The sequence below is a fragment of the Helianthus annuus genome, chromosome 15, assembly GCF_002127325.2.
Source record: "Helianthus annuus cultivar XRQ/B chromosome 15, HanXRQr2.0-SUNRISE, whole genome shotgun sequence".
Taxonomy (NCBI): domain Eukaryota; kingdom Viridiplantae; phylum Streptophyta; class Magnoliopsida; order Asterales; family Asteraceae; genus Helianthus; species Helianthus annuus.
The window spans coordinates 99,062,673-99,078,326 of NC_035447.2; the positions used below are offsets into that span (position 1 = coordinate 99,062,673).

The 15,654-nt window shown below is 34.7% G+C and overlaps 2 long non-coding RNA genes across 2 annotated transcripts; one reads left to right on the forward strand and one right to left on the reverse strand.

Moving 5' to 3' along the window:
- The first annotated feature begins 4,747 nt into the window (after window positions 1-4,747).
- On the forward strand, window positions 4,748-5,208 carry LOC110909938. Its single transcript, XR_002575730.2, has 2 exons — window positions 4,748-4,788; window positions 4,969-5,208. It is a non-coding gene; the product is annotated as an uncharacterized LOC110909938 (long non-coding RNA).
- An 8,614-nt stretch (window positions 5,209-13,822) lies between these two features.
- On the reverse strand, window positions 13,823-15,242 carry LOC110912087. Its single transcript, XR_002577684.2, has 3 exons — window positions 14,934-15,242; window positions 14,094-14,193; window positions 13,823-13,998 (listed from the first exon to the last, which is right to left on the reverse strand). It is a non-coding gene; the product is annotated as an uncharacterized LOC110912087 (long non-coding RNA).
- Between the last annotated feature and the right edge of the window lie 412 nt (window positions 15,243-15,654).

Sequence of the window (15,654 nt, forward strand, 5' to 3'; positions counted from 1 at the left end):
TTCCCGACGGTGTCGTACATGACACGGAGAGCTTTAAAGGTATACTATTTGAATTATGAGGAAAAATCTATGTGATACTATGTAACGTGGTGTTATATGCCAGCATCTCCATTACTCTATTGAAGATCGATTAACTATTATGTATGTATCTTTGATGTAGCACTTCTTTGGGGGAGCAATGGGCGTCTTCACCACGCAAGCACTTCTACACTCTATTAAAAGCCAAGCTATGCCAGGTGTTGGTTAAGGTAATGGTGAATGACAAGCAATACCTTTTGGTTTTGGTCGATCTTTGAACTAGGGCTTCCGATCTTTATGAATGTTATCTAATTGCAATTTGGCTTTTTAATACTTAATATATCATTATATGAAAATGATACTACTTTTTCTGGTCAAGTTTTGATGTCGAAATGTGTCATGAAATGTTATAAGCTTGAGATTTTAAATTGTAGCAAGGATGGTGTGATCATAGAGGAACATAGCAAGATGTTAATGTAACGCCCGGCTATTTTGTACTTTCCATTTATAGAAAGTTTGATTTATAATTCTATTTTTGGAAACTTTGTATTCTTGTAATCGTTTCCTTCCTTGTAATCTTTATCAAATCGAGACTTGGATCATTAATGAAGCTTATATTTTGTTACATCTATGTTAAACGCATTCTATGTATACTCGTATGTTCGATTTGGTGAATCAGTCTATGTTTAATCGTGATTCTTGGAAACTATGTGCGAAACTTGTAATTAAACTAAACTTACGCATTGAACGTGTTTTGAACGAGAACGATACTTGGTTATGACATTTATACGCTTAAACTTACTTCGGTTATGATCATCATGCTAAACTACACCTTAAACTATGCTTTTACATCAAAACAAGTCCCTAAACTATCAAATATGCACCTAAAGGGATCAATTACAAACTTCAGGGGCTAAAGTGTAACAAAAACAAAAGTCGGACAACCACACCCGCCGCGCGACGCGAGGGTGCTAGGCGTCACGCGACGCCCTTGTTTCGGCAGAATGTGTTTTCTTGAGCTGATTGTGCACGAAATCCCATTAACCTAAACCACCCAATCACCTTTAATCCACCTCTAATCACCTCCAATCACCTTCTAACTCCTCCATTATAAATACCCACCTTCTCCAACCCATTTGACACTTTCACAACTCTCTAATCTTCACTAAAACACTCTCAAATCTGCAGAAAATCTGAGTTTGGACAGCTTCTTGTATCTTTACTAAAGTGAGTGTAACTCACTCATTTCTTAACCAAATCACTTGGTTCTTCTTCCTATTACTTTGTTATTTCCTTGGGTTTGAATCCTTGGTTTTTCCTTGGAAGAATCAGGCTTGGATTTGCCCTAAAATGGACTAAAACTTTCTGTTTTGTTTCAAACTTATGCAAACTTCATCTAACTTGTGTGAAACACATCTCAAACCAATGTCCTAATGCTTACAACCCCTCTCATGGTTGGTTAAGCTTAAAAACATGGTTGAGACATCTAAATCAGAGGTTAAAACCTCATAAACTTTCTGTTTTAATTAGGGTTTTACCCACAAGTAGTGTTCAAGTGTGAAGCTTGATGTATGTGTGATGGTTGGATTAGCTTGGGCTATCCTTCATAAGAATCCACTCATTACTTGATGTTTTACTATAGAATTAGTTGTTGTTTATACCTTGATACTTGTATGTTCATGACCCTCCTTGTCGTTTATAACAACAAGCGTAGTGGTGAACAATAGAGGTGCCTAAATGGAAGCTTGTTCTTCCTACCTCATGTATGTATTCTATGACACAAAGAGGTACCTAAATGGAGACATTAATCTCCTACCTCATGCTTGAATCTTAGGACTTGTAAAACTATATAATATCTAAGTTATTCTATACGTAAACATCTAAGTAACTAAGACTTGATGATGACTTAATAGTTATTTGTTAAGTGGACGTTACATCATCTATGACCATGCCCTTGTTACGACTCTAATGGATCTTAGAATCCATGAAATCATACCAACTCTTTTGAGTTTCAATAGTGTCAAGAACAAGAGTTATGTGTACAAGATGATTATTTTTTTACCTATGTTACTTTCTTTATATTTTAAACTCCGAATCTATAATCTTCCGTATACGCCAAACTCACACACCTACGTTTCCTTGTGTAGAAGGACAAGGTGCTCCAAACTAACTCATCTACAAACTTGCTCTCGGAACTTCAAGTCACCACTTGTAAACCGTGAGTATACTCGAACCCATTTTACTTTTAAACACTTTGGGTGCCACATGTATTCTATATTAAACGCACACGACACTTGAAACTTATTTGAAACTTACTCTATCCATTTAAACATGAAACATGAAACTTGTGAATCTTGAGACTTTTTGTGCAATGTGAACGTTTAATTCTTGTGTGTAGTTCCGCCTTAACAATAGTAGCGCTATAGGAGTAATGCACCTCCCCGTTAGTCTTTGGGGTATTGTTAGGAGGAGACATATCAACCTCCCGTTAAACTTTGGGTTAGGTACTTTAAACGCATTGGGAAACTTGGGCTATCACTTGGACTACGTAAACTAGCACGTTTAAACTATTTTATTATGTTCATGTTGGATATGAGTTTTTATTCTACTATGCTATGTAAACAAACTTGTATACTCGCTCTTTGCTTTTGCATTGAAACTCTATTTTAATACATGTTGCAGGTTGATTTTTGAAGTATGGATGATTCATGAAACAAGTTTAGGGTGGACTAGATACACACCTAGATTAATCTATCATTTTGTTTGTTATGTTATGTATGAAACAAAGTTGTTATTTCCTTTTGAATTATGTATGACATTTAGTTTTGAAATGAAATTTGAATTTAAATTAAATATTGTCACATAGTGTTATGACGTTTTGAGCAATCTTCACACTTCGTCTCATCCCGATGTTTCCGCCATTGGTTGGGGTGTGACAGTTAAAGCTAAGATTCAAATAAGGCAAGAAGGTGCCTTTAAACGTGAATGAGCGCTAGCATATGATCTTGCACAGGAGGTAATGAATCCTTACATTAGGGGTGTGAATTTCTGACACGGCCCGAAAACACGACACGAGCCTAACACGAAATCCGCGGGTTTGGGTTTAGTCTAAATGGATTCGGGTCAATTTTAGGTTGAACCCGCCAACCCATTTAGCTAAACGGGTCAGGTTCGCGTCAACCCGGCCGGGTTGGCGGGTTGACCCGTTTAACCCATTTTTGTAATATTATATTTTTTACAATATGTTTTATGTTATAAATTAAATTTGGCGTGTATTTTATGCTATACTTATAACTTAAAAATATAAATTGACATAAGATTTTGTGATTCTAATGTAATTTTATTATTTAATTTGTGTTTTTTTTTGTAGTAGATGTTAATTTAATATATTAATTTGCTGAAAAGAATAAAAAAATTCGGGTTGAACGAGTCAGTTTCGGGTCAGCCTGCGAATATTCGGGTCAGGTTCGGGTTCATATGTATGAAACGATTTTCGGGTTCGGGTTCGGGTTCGTCTAAAATTTTCGGGTTCGGGTGGGTTGAACCCATCACCGCGAACAGGACCCGTTTAGCACCCCTAGCATTACATACTTGAGATTGTAAAACGGGTTGGTCGGGCCTGTTCGGTAAAGGTTCAAATGGGTTAACAATTTTTGTTAACCATAAGGTTAAACATTAGCTGAATGGTGCCTATGGTCATAGAAACCGGTGAAACCACCAGCTGGACCATTGCGCACTAGGCTGATTATAGCTTCACACATTGCAGGTGTATTATATACAGCTCAAGGGGAATAGTTATCGATGTAACTATTATGTGTTGACTGGTAACACTGGTTCATGCCATAGTGATCAACGGGATTCGTGACATGTTTTCATGCCAAAACAAGCATGTTTTGCTTCCTGGTAAATAAGGCTATCCAAAGACTCCCTCTTTTGGAATAGTTTTTCTTCGTTTAATACTTTCTTGAGATTCTGTATTTTTTTATTTTAAAGTCGGGAACATGCATTGAAGGATCAATGTTGTGAGATTCCAGACATTATTTTACAGATTTTAGATCAAATAATTGCTGCTTCATTTCCTCCAACCTAAATTTAAAAAAAAAAACACAAACGCCAATTTTAAAACATTTTACTCAAAAGGCTATAGTATTATTAACAAGAAACTTGCAAAATGCAAAGGCTTTGGTTAGCCCTGTCATCGGTGTTCCTTTAATGTTGTCTCTTGCATTTTGGATAACATCTATAGATATGTGCTTTATAGTAGTCTAGGGGTTCACTGGTTTTCTACAAAATTTTAGAAGATTTGGATCCAAAAAACCTGAATTTCTACGTGTTGAAGGGCTTGATGAATTTTACAGGGACGAGCTTCTTCAGATAGACAGAGGGGACGGTGTATGATTACTGGGGACGGTGTATGATTACTGATCGTGGTCATTTTGGTGAGTGGCTTGCTGTTAGTTGTTATCATCCCATGTTTTGTGGAAAATATATATAAGATTACAAATGAGAAGACCAAGTTGTTGTCTTTGTTTTAGAAGTTTGGAACAAATTGTTATAACGAGACACAATCACATAGCAAAAGAATGATCTTAAACTAATTTTCCATCCGATCTCTTTTCTTTTCATTTTGCAAAAGCATGTCACTTAATTTAAAATTGACACTCACTAAAATGTTGCAGTTCTTTTCAACATGTGTGGGCCTTGAGTCGAGTCCCATCTAATGATGCAGAACGGCTTGAATTCAAGCTCTCATTCTACAAGATACTGCAGGTAAGTCTTTTTTCTTTATGTAATGTAAATTACAACTTTGCCTCTGTACATGTGATTGTATGTTATATAAGTTTTTTTAGCAAGCAGTTCTGGTTATCCATTAATTAAAGTTGAGCTCTCTCTAGCGTGTGTAATGAATTTAAGTGTTTCTGAGGTTAATCGGTTTGCTAAAATATACAGGTGAAGGCACTAGCGACACAAAGAAGACCAGGTACCCGGATGCATGAAGAAAAAAACTTTTGTGATCTATGTATGAATAGAAGACTATGTTCGTACTTCTATAATTCTCTTAATATGTCATGTTGAGACACATCAACAACTTTTTGTATTAACTTCGTTACTATAAGTGAAATGTTCAAACCGATAACAATTCAGTTTAGCGCGCCGCAACGCGGGCGTGGGTATCAACCTAGTTTTTGTAACAAGAGAAAGCTGAAAGCTGAAAACAAAATGTACAAATAAAAAACAGAAAAAAAAAAAGAAAACACAACATAAGGTTGGATAAATTAAGGGGATACGGAGTGGCTTTCGGTAAAGCCATTTTACCGATCGGTAAACTTTGGCAAACCATTGCCAACCTTTTGCCACATGAAGTGTTTGACGAAATGGGTATAAAATCGGTGAAGCTTTACCGATGCGGGAAAGGAGAAAGGAAAGAGAGAGGGGGGTATGGGGTGGGGTCCATTCCAATCTCAACCAATCACATTTTTTTTCCTTTTTTTTATTTAAAAAGTTTACCAATTCACCAAATGTTTAAACCATTGCCAACACTTTTCAGCAAAGTTTAAACATTTTTGACTGATTGACATGGCGCGCTCTAATTGGTCGGTTTTTTGGTTTACCACTCCAAAGTGTTTAACCACTCCTTACACCCTAAAATCATTAACAAAGTAACTAAGAATTGGACTCATGCATAATATTTAATACTTACATATTTTTTTCTTTTTAATGGCAAATGTTATGATAGCCTACTCCTAAACTAAATCAAATTAATCCTTAACTATTTAATGTTAGAAATTAAACCCTGATCTTCTCCCCAAAAAACAAAAGTCTCTACCATCCAGCCAAAAAGCTGGAACGGTTTTAATACTTACATTTAGATTAATAAATTATATTATGTGGCAAATTGAACACATATCCATAAATTATAATAAAACCAACTCATTTCATACCTAATGAATTTTAATAATAAGATCACACAATAGAAATATGAGATAACTAATTTCTTAACTAATGTTTTAATATATATATATATATATATATATATATATATATATATATATATATATATATATATATATATGAGAGCAAAAATTGTTATTACACAAAAAAAATTGTTTATTTTTCCAATTAAAATTAAGTGAACAACATAAATGTAATGGTTATTATTTCAGATTCTTCTCTCCGAAACATGAAAAATGATAAGGTTAGCATGTTAGCTCGTGTATGTGTATAATTACACTATACATATGTATAGTTTAATGGTACATAATTAATACATATCTATAATCTATAATACTATATAAAGAAAATGTGATGTACTAAGATATAATTTTACCACACGAACAAAATTTTAAACGTACAAGAGAATGCAAGCCATTTGAGAGGGGTATAAAAGGAAGTAGCTCAACAATTTAAGACACTTGAGGGGCAATACAGGAATTTTACGCAAAAAATCTATTTGACTCCTTCAAGACTATAGAGCTTCATATTAGAGACAAGCCGTTTCATCTTCCCTCAACCTATCGTTTACTTCCCTTCCCCTCACCCCTCCTAGACCCTAATTTTTAAGAGAGAACACATTGTTAGAATCGGAGCCTAATGTAAGTGCATTCTATCTTTTTAAGTCGATGTGTTAGGTTTTGTTGTTAATCGACAGTGTTCGTGTCAAGATTTGCTTGTAATCAGTTTTGTTTTTGTAGAGACATTATGTAATTCTTGTGGATTTTGGATCAACAAAAAGTGTTCATGTTGTTTTCTGTTTCATTAACTACTATTGATGTTATTACTTAGTTAATGAAGGAATAGATTAGTAGTTTTGTCACACCCGTATTTCCTGGTGGGCCCGGACTTGGGGTATATACGTGACAAATTGATATAGAGATTCACAATAACACAGCGGAAGTCTTGGGAGTATAAAATAATTATTAAAAATTACAATTGTTCGAAAGTTTGAAAATAATATACAGACCAAAGTGTATAAAAAGACCCACAGGTGGATCAGATAACAAATGATTACATAAAAGACCACTAGGCTTCTTGCATGGAGTTGCAAATTCCACTAAGCAATTACCAGACAGCTTCCGGCCTATTTACGTACTTTGCAACCTGCGCTTAGTCTTTTGAAGATACGTTAGTTTACACTGGTAAATACAAATAACCGACACATTTTGAAAATATTTCAAAATCATTTTATATACCATTTGGTATATTAATTTTTATAAATAACTTGGGACAAACTACATCTCTTGTTATCAATATTACATGCTTGTCAAAACATATGGGGCCCGGAACTAAACTCCGAGACATGATTAACCGACACACCACTTTAACCCAACAAAAGGGTAAGAAAATATTTTATCATAGCATTAGCATTTGTCGGGTGTATGCCTACACCCCGTGCTTAGGTCGTGGTCGTTTGCAATTAAATGAGCCGAGGATATCCAGGACAGGGTCGCATTAACCCCAATGTTTAAGTTATCAAGCAATACAAATTAAAACGGGTTATTTGGATTTTGGACACAAAGGTCATTGATCCCATACCCGACTAAGCGGTAATAGTTTACCGTATCCCAAGACCGTATAGGGATAATAGGTTAAGAGTATTTACCTGGCTTAAATCTTTACATTTCAAAGATATATATATAAGCACAACCGTTCAAACAAAACAATAAACAAGGTTGCAATTTACTGGATGCCCTTAGTCTGGAATGAATGGAATTATTATCCATTAGAATGTTAACGGGTCTTTTATTCAAGTCATAGACTTGGACCGGTTAACTAATATCAAAACGGTACGGTTTGCTAGATTAAGCGGTGATCGGAAGAATTTGGTTTGAACCCTCACAAGTACTATGACTTGTATAATATGGGGCAAACGATAATACATTCTGATCAGAAGTGAATTTGAAGGATTTTGGCCCAATTCGGTTAACTTATATAAACTAAGCTATGTAAGTCAACCGTATGCGCATAGGCGGTATTGGGTGATCGGATGAGCCAATGTTAAGTTCATTATGCCAAAACAAGTTTAATACCTTACCACATCAATAGGTATTCCAAATTATAAGTTCATCATGATTAAAAATAATTTTATGCTCAAAAAGCGCATTTTGGTCAAAAATAGGCATAATACATGAATTTACAAGAGAAAGCTGAAAGCTGAAAACAAAATGTACAAATAAAAAACAGAAAAAAAAAAAAGAAAACACAACATAAGGTTGGATAAATTAAGGGGATACGGAGTGGCTTTCGGTAAAGCCATTTTACCGATCGGTAAACTTTGGCAAACCATTGCCAACCTTTTGCCACATGAAGTGTTTGACGAAATGGGTATAAAATCGGTGAAGCTTTACCGATGCGGGAAAGGAGAAAGGAAAGAGAGAGGGGGGTATGGGGTGGGGTCCATTCCAATCTCAACCAATCACATTTTTTTTCCTTTTTTTATTTAAAAAGTTTACCAATTCACCAAATGTTTAAACCATTGCCAACACTTTTCAGCAAAGTTTAAACATTTTTGACTGATTGACATGGCGCGTTCTAATTGGTCGGTTTTTTGGATTACCACTCCAAAGTGTTTAACCACTCCTTACACCCTAAAATCATTAACAAAGTAACTAAGAATTGGACTCATGCATAATATTTAATACTTACATATTTTTTTCTTTTTAATGGCAAATGTTATGATAGCCTACTCCTAAACTAAATCAAATTAATCCTTAACTATTTAATGTTAGAAATTAAACCCTGATCTTCTCCCCAAAAAACAAAAGTCTCTACCATCCAGCCAAAAAGCTGGAACGGTTTTAATACTTACATTTAGATTAATAAATTATATTATGTGGCAAATTGAACACATATCCATAAATTATAATAAAACCAACTCATTTCATACCTAATGAATTTTAATAATAAGATCACACAATAGAAATATGAGATAACTAATTAGTCTTAACTAATGTTTTAATATACATATATATATATATATATATATATATATGAGAGCAAAAATTGTTATTACACAAAAAAAAATTGTTTATTTTTCCAATTAAAATTAAGTGAACATCATAAATGTAATGGTTATTATTTCGGATTCTTCTCTCCGAAACATGAAAAATGATAAGGTTAGCATGTTAGCTCGTGTATGTGTATAATTACACTATACATATGTATAGTTTAATGGTACATAATTAATACATATATATAATCTATAATACTATATAAAGAAAATGTGATGTACTAAGATATAATTTTACCACACGAACAAAATTTTAAACGTACAAGAGAATGCAAGCCATTTGAGAGGGGTATAAAAGGAAGTAGCTCAACAATTTAAGACACTTGAGGGGCAATACAGGAATTTTACGCAAAAAAATCTATTTGACTCCTTCAAGACTATAGAGCTTCATATTAGAGACAAGCCGTTTCATCTTCCCTCAACCTACCGTTTACTTCCCTTCCCCTCACCCCTCCTAGACCCTAATTTTTAAGAGATAACACATTGTTAGAATCGGAGCCTAATGTAAGTGCATTCTATCTTTTTAAGTCGATGTGTTAGGTTTTGTTGTTAATCGACAGTGTTCGTGTCAAGATTTGCTTGTAATCAGTTTTGTTTTTGTAGAGACATTATGTAATTCTTGTGGATTTTGGATCAACAAAAAGTGTTCATGTTGTTTTCTGTTTCATTAACTACTATTGATGTTATTACTTAGTTAACGAAGGAATAGATTAGTAGTTTTGTCACACCCGTATTTCCTGGTGGGCCCGGACTTGGGGTATATACGTGACAAATTGATATAGAGATTCACAATAACACAGCGGAAGTCTTGGGAGTATAAAATAATTATTAAAAATTACAATTGTTCGAAAGTTTGAAAATAATATACAGACCAAAGTGTATAAAAAGACCCACAGGTGGATCGGATAACAAATGATTACATAAAAGACCACTAGGCTTCTTGCATGGAGTTGCAAATTCCACTAAGCAATTACCAGACAGCTTCCGGCCTATTTACGTACTTTGCAACCTGCGCTTAGTCTTTTGAAGATACGTTAGTTTACACTGGTAAATACAAATAACCGGCACATTTTGAAAATATTTCAAAATCATTTTATATACCATTTGGTATATTAATTTTTATAAATAACTTGGGACAAACTACATCTCTTGTTATCAATATTACATGCTTGTCAAAGCATATGGGGCCCGGAACTAAACTCCGAGACATGATTAACCGACACACCACTTTAACCCAACAAAAGGGTAAGAAAATATTTTATCATAGCATTAGCATTTGTCGGGTGTATGCCTACACCCCGTGCTTAGGTCGTGGCCGTTTGCAATTAAATGAGCCGAGGATATCCAGGACACGGTCGCATTAACCCCAATGTTTAAGTTATCAAGCAATACAAATTAAAATGGGTTATTTGGATTTTGGACACAAAGGTCATTGATCCCATACCCGACTAAGCGGTAATAGTTTACCGTATCCCAAGACCGTATAGGGATAATAGGTTAAGAGTATTTACCTGGCTTAAATCTTTACATTTCAAAGATATATATATAAGCACAACCGTTCAAACAAAACAATAAACAAGGTTGCAATTTACTGGATGCCCTTAGTCTGGAATGAATGGAATTATTATCCATTAGAATGTTAACGGGTCTTTTATTCAAGTCATAGACTTGGACCGGTTAACTAATATCAAAACGGTACGGTTTGCTAGATTAAGCGGTGACCGGAAGAATTTGGTTTGAACCCTCACAAGTACTATGACTTGTATAATATGGGGCAAACGATAATACATTCTGATCAGAAGTGAATTTGAAGGATTTTGGCCCAATTCGGTTAACTTATATAAACTAAGCTATGTAAGTCAACCGTACGCGCATAGGCGGTATTGGGTGATCGGATGAGCCAATGTTAAGTTCATTATGCCAAAACAAGTTTAGTACCTTACCACATCAATAGGTATTCCAAATTATAAGTTCATCATGATTAAAAATAATTTTATGCTCAAAAAGCGCATTTTGGTTAATAATAGGCATAATACATGAATTTGCATAAAACCCGACAACTGATTATGATCAAATGGTATAACCTTAGAGGGTTATTCCATACATTAATATGATCATGATACAACTTCAAATCAGTAGCTAACTTAGCTAAAACGGGTCAGAATCGAAAGTTAAAGCAGAAGTCAAACTGCTTGACTTTCGGTTGCAAACCGTACTATAAGCATGAAATGACGGGTTGAACATGCTTTAACATGTTCGAATATGTTTAACTAACTGATAAAATGTCAAAAATTTGTGTTTAGATGTTTATAAGTTTATTTTATACATTTTCCGAAAAACTGCGTTTTGATTTTCATTTTAACATAACTTTGACCCGTCATTTAACCAACTTAACATGATCTTCAGGAGGTGCCCTCGTAGGGGATTATCACACTCAAAAGTCCACAACGCTACCTAGTCCCCCTTTAAGCTTATGAGGTTCAGATCATCGCCATCCAAATGGAGATTGAGTATGGACAGCTCCGACTGAATCCTGATCGGCATCTGATAAGCTCCATGCATGTTTCGAAGAATTCACCTGTACAAACTCAAACAGAACACCCAAGCATAATACCGAACCAAACAAGAGTAAATAATACAAAATAAAAGAAAAATATTTTTGGGTTTTTTTTGTTTTTTTATTTTTTTAGAAAACTAGAAAAACACTAAGCGCACTAACCATTTTGATGACTGTCGTAAGGGTCATGCAATAACCTAATTACACTAGGTAGAAAACGTAAGTAGAGTATCGTATCCACAGGGAATTTGTGGTTAGTGTTTAACTAGGTAATCATTATATATTAAAGAAAAGCAACTCCCACCCAGAATCCCGATTGCAAGTTTAACACAAAAACCCGTTTACAGATTCATAACACCACATAGACATGGCCTTGGAAAAAAATGACATTGATTAATTATTAGGGATAGTTTTTAACCTAATAACATGTTTGATTATACCAATTACCCACCAATTTACCAACCCACTAGCGATGCAAGGAAATCGCCAATACGCTTGATAAACGACAAACAATTCAAATATAATAAACGTTTCACAAAATCAACATAAGTGGTCAAGATTTACCAATTAAAAAGAATCAGAAAAACAAAGTTTAATGTGAAAATCTAGAAATCAATCATCCGAGGAAAGTCACAAGAGATAAAGGTAACATCCTCCAAGTTTCAAATTCTAGATTCACACCAAACTCAGTTTAATCATTAATTGGACACCACATAGACACGGTACTGAAAAGTCGGTTAATTTGAGTGGTAATAAAAAACAGGACTTTGTCATCAGATCTTTTACAGTTCAATTACCCTATTTATTAATGTGAGTCAACCTACTCTATGTCACCCAACAAGCTACAAGGTCTTGTCATCAACCGAGCAAGTTGTAAAGCAAGAACTCAAAACACATGCAAATAGTTTAAATAAACCAACACATCAAATTGTTTATAGACCTCATCAATGTCAAAAGCAAATCTAAACATGAATAAACTGAGAAAAGTATTAAACCCAACGACGCGTACGCTTGAAGAAAGCCACCTAGACGCTCATTGCCTTGAACCGTGTACAGCCGCCAGTGCGTCTAAACTCAGCCGTCTACCAATTCTCCCCTAATTATGTGCATAGCCCCTTTTATTCTAAAATCACAACCGACAATCTTTCTACTCCTAGCCTCACACCACTTCATTGGACCAATATCTAAACTAAGTCAATAATCCATTCACTAGGGCCCATTTAATTTGCCAGGCCATTTTCTTTCGTGAGGTAATGTTGCTCTTGTTTTCTTTTCTTTTAAATCCAAGCATTTAACTCGAAGCCACCTAAAAAATCAATCCATAAATTGCTTCCTGTACATCAACGAATTCATGTAGTCTTGTTTCTTTATTTTGCATTTTAAATTTATATTCATGCTCAAGACTACTTTGATTAACTTAATTTAGGCTATTATTTATAATGCTTAAGCATGGTACATGATTTAACCCATTAAAATTGATATAATAACATCACTTTGATATATTTCTTTCATCACCCACAAAATATAAAAACCACTTAAATTAACATATTTTGTAACCTTATTGATGCATTTCTGTTATAATAAATATACAATTACTAGAAAACTGCTGCTATTCCCACGTCAATTTCCGTGGGAAATCCATGGGTAACAGCGTTTACCCACGGATTTCCCACGAAAATGGGTTGTAGGAATTTTGCTCGTGGGTAATTTTTTCCTGACGGATTTCCTACAAATTCTCCTACGCATTTCCCACAAAAATGTTTCGTTAGAATTCTCCTACACATTTCTCACGGAATTAATTTTCTTAATTTTCCAACGCATTTCCCACGGAACATTACTTTTTTAAAATTGTGTGTTTAAATCAATTATATCTATTTTTATTATATATATATATTTTATATATTTTAATTGTCTTACACAATTCTTACGGAAAATTTTTTTCTTCCTACACAATTCCAACGGAATGTATTCATTTTTCCTACATAGTTTCTACGGAAATATTTTTTTCCTACACAATTTCAACGAAATGTATTCTTGATTCCTACATAATTTCTACAAAATTAGTTTTTTTCCTACACAATTCCAACAGAATGTATTATTTTTCCCACACATTTCCTACGAATTTATCTTTGTTTCCTACATAATTCCAACGGAATGTGACGAAACCTGTTTATTCTTTTTCCTACATGTTTCCTACGGATACATTTAAAAATAAATAAAAAAAACAAAAACAACTTTTTTTCCTGCTAAAAATGCATAATGATAAATATGATTCGGTACATAAATTTAACAAAAACAAATAATATAAATTCGAAGCACATTTAAATTACAAAATCGCCATTATTCACTAATGAATGCTAATCGTTGCTCCTCCAAAATCCAGCACTCGCGAATCCTTTACAGCTTCGGTGCAATTCTGTAATATAGCATGTAGAGTTTTAACAACTTAAAATTAGCATCCAAGATAACACATCAGTATCAAAATGTTTTCCATTTTTAAAAGCGCATTACCTATAAGGATTGAAGAAACAGTAGCTGGGGTCTTCGGCCCGTGATCTGAACTATTGTCGTGAGAGAGCGTTTCCTTGACTTGATCCAGGACTGTAGCTACCTGTTAAAATTCAAACATTACTATCAGTCATCAGATATCTTATTCAGTCTATTGAAACAGACCCTTAAAGCCCAACTAAGAGCATTCACATCCAATCCATCAAATTATACATACATTCCACTAAAAAACAACTCATATATCAATATATTTCCACTAAAAACAAATACTTTTTCTCTCTCCTTTCAATTAAATAATATTATCATTACATTTTTCTCTAACTTCCACTCACAACCACTTTCAAAATATATTAAAAAATTATAACGGGTGAACAGTGTCCCCCCAAATATACAGATGAATAGTAACATTTTCTCTCTCCTCTACTCACAACCACTTTTTATACCCTTTATAATATAAAAACCCCTCCTCACATAATTCGATGGTTAGGATGTGAATGCTCTAATCTTGTGGACCATTTCAATCATTTTAAAACATATTAGACTTTAGCCCAGCTCACTAGATTACACTCACAAATAACCTTAACACACCTATCAAACCCTAAAACGTAATATCTGCACTTCATCTTTTTCCCTCTTTCTCTCAGTCATCTCAAATTAAAGCTTCACTAAAAACTTTTGAAGTGCTTTGATTCATAGCCACCCTACATCAAATCTGATTTAGTGCTCCAATTAAGATCTAAGGCATCTACTAAAATCGATCAACTACAGTTCGTATCATGTTTATATCATGTTTTCATACGTCGCTCTTAAAAAAATCAAGGAAGATAGGTGTTCGAAGCTTACCCGGAGGTTATCGTTGCCGCTGCTACTCGTCAGACTGACGGTTCCGCCGTGAGTCGCCGTCGCCGTCCTTCTCTCTCTCGCTCCGTCAGTTCTCTCTCTCTAACTCTCTCTCTCTCTCTCCTACGCGTTACTGCCGCCGTAAACCCAAACCGTCGCCGGCCGGAGCTTCTTCGGTTGCCGGACCCGTATCAGAGAGAGACGAGGGGTGTGATTCTTGAGTGGTAAGGGGCTAGGGTTTTGTTTTAGAGAGGAGAGAATGAAGATGAAAGGGTGTGTGTCGGCTGTATAAGGGTTCAAATGAAGAAAAAGAAAAAGATATGGTGCCTTATATAGCTAGGGTAAATAAGTGGGTTTGGGCCCAGGCTCGTTAGCCCAGTTCTAGTTGTTTTGAGCGGCCCAATTACATTTCAGAAACCCGTTTTCACTCCCGATTGTCATAAAATGTCATAGAATATTATTTTTAGGTCAATTACACTTAAAATTACGCCGTAAGCCGTTAATAGACGCGTATGCTCGTCGGTCGCGTTAAATCGCGTCAAACACTTCGGTTGCCGTTTCTTGTTCGTTTTTCAATCTGATTTAAACTACGAACATTAAAATTTGAAAATGAATCCCTTAGTGGCCAATTTTAGGCACACTCGAGAGTACGACCACAAGGTAAGAATTAACATGTTGAAGCTTTTAACCGTTCGTCGCGCAAACTTTTAAACAATTACGCAAA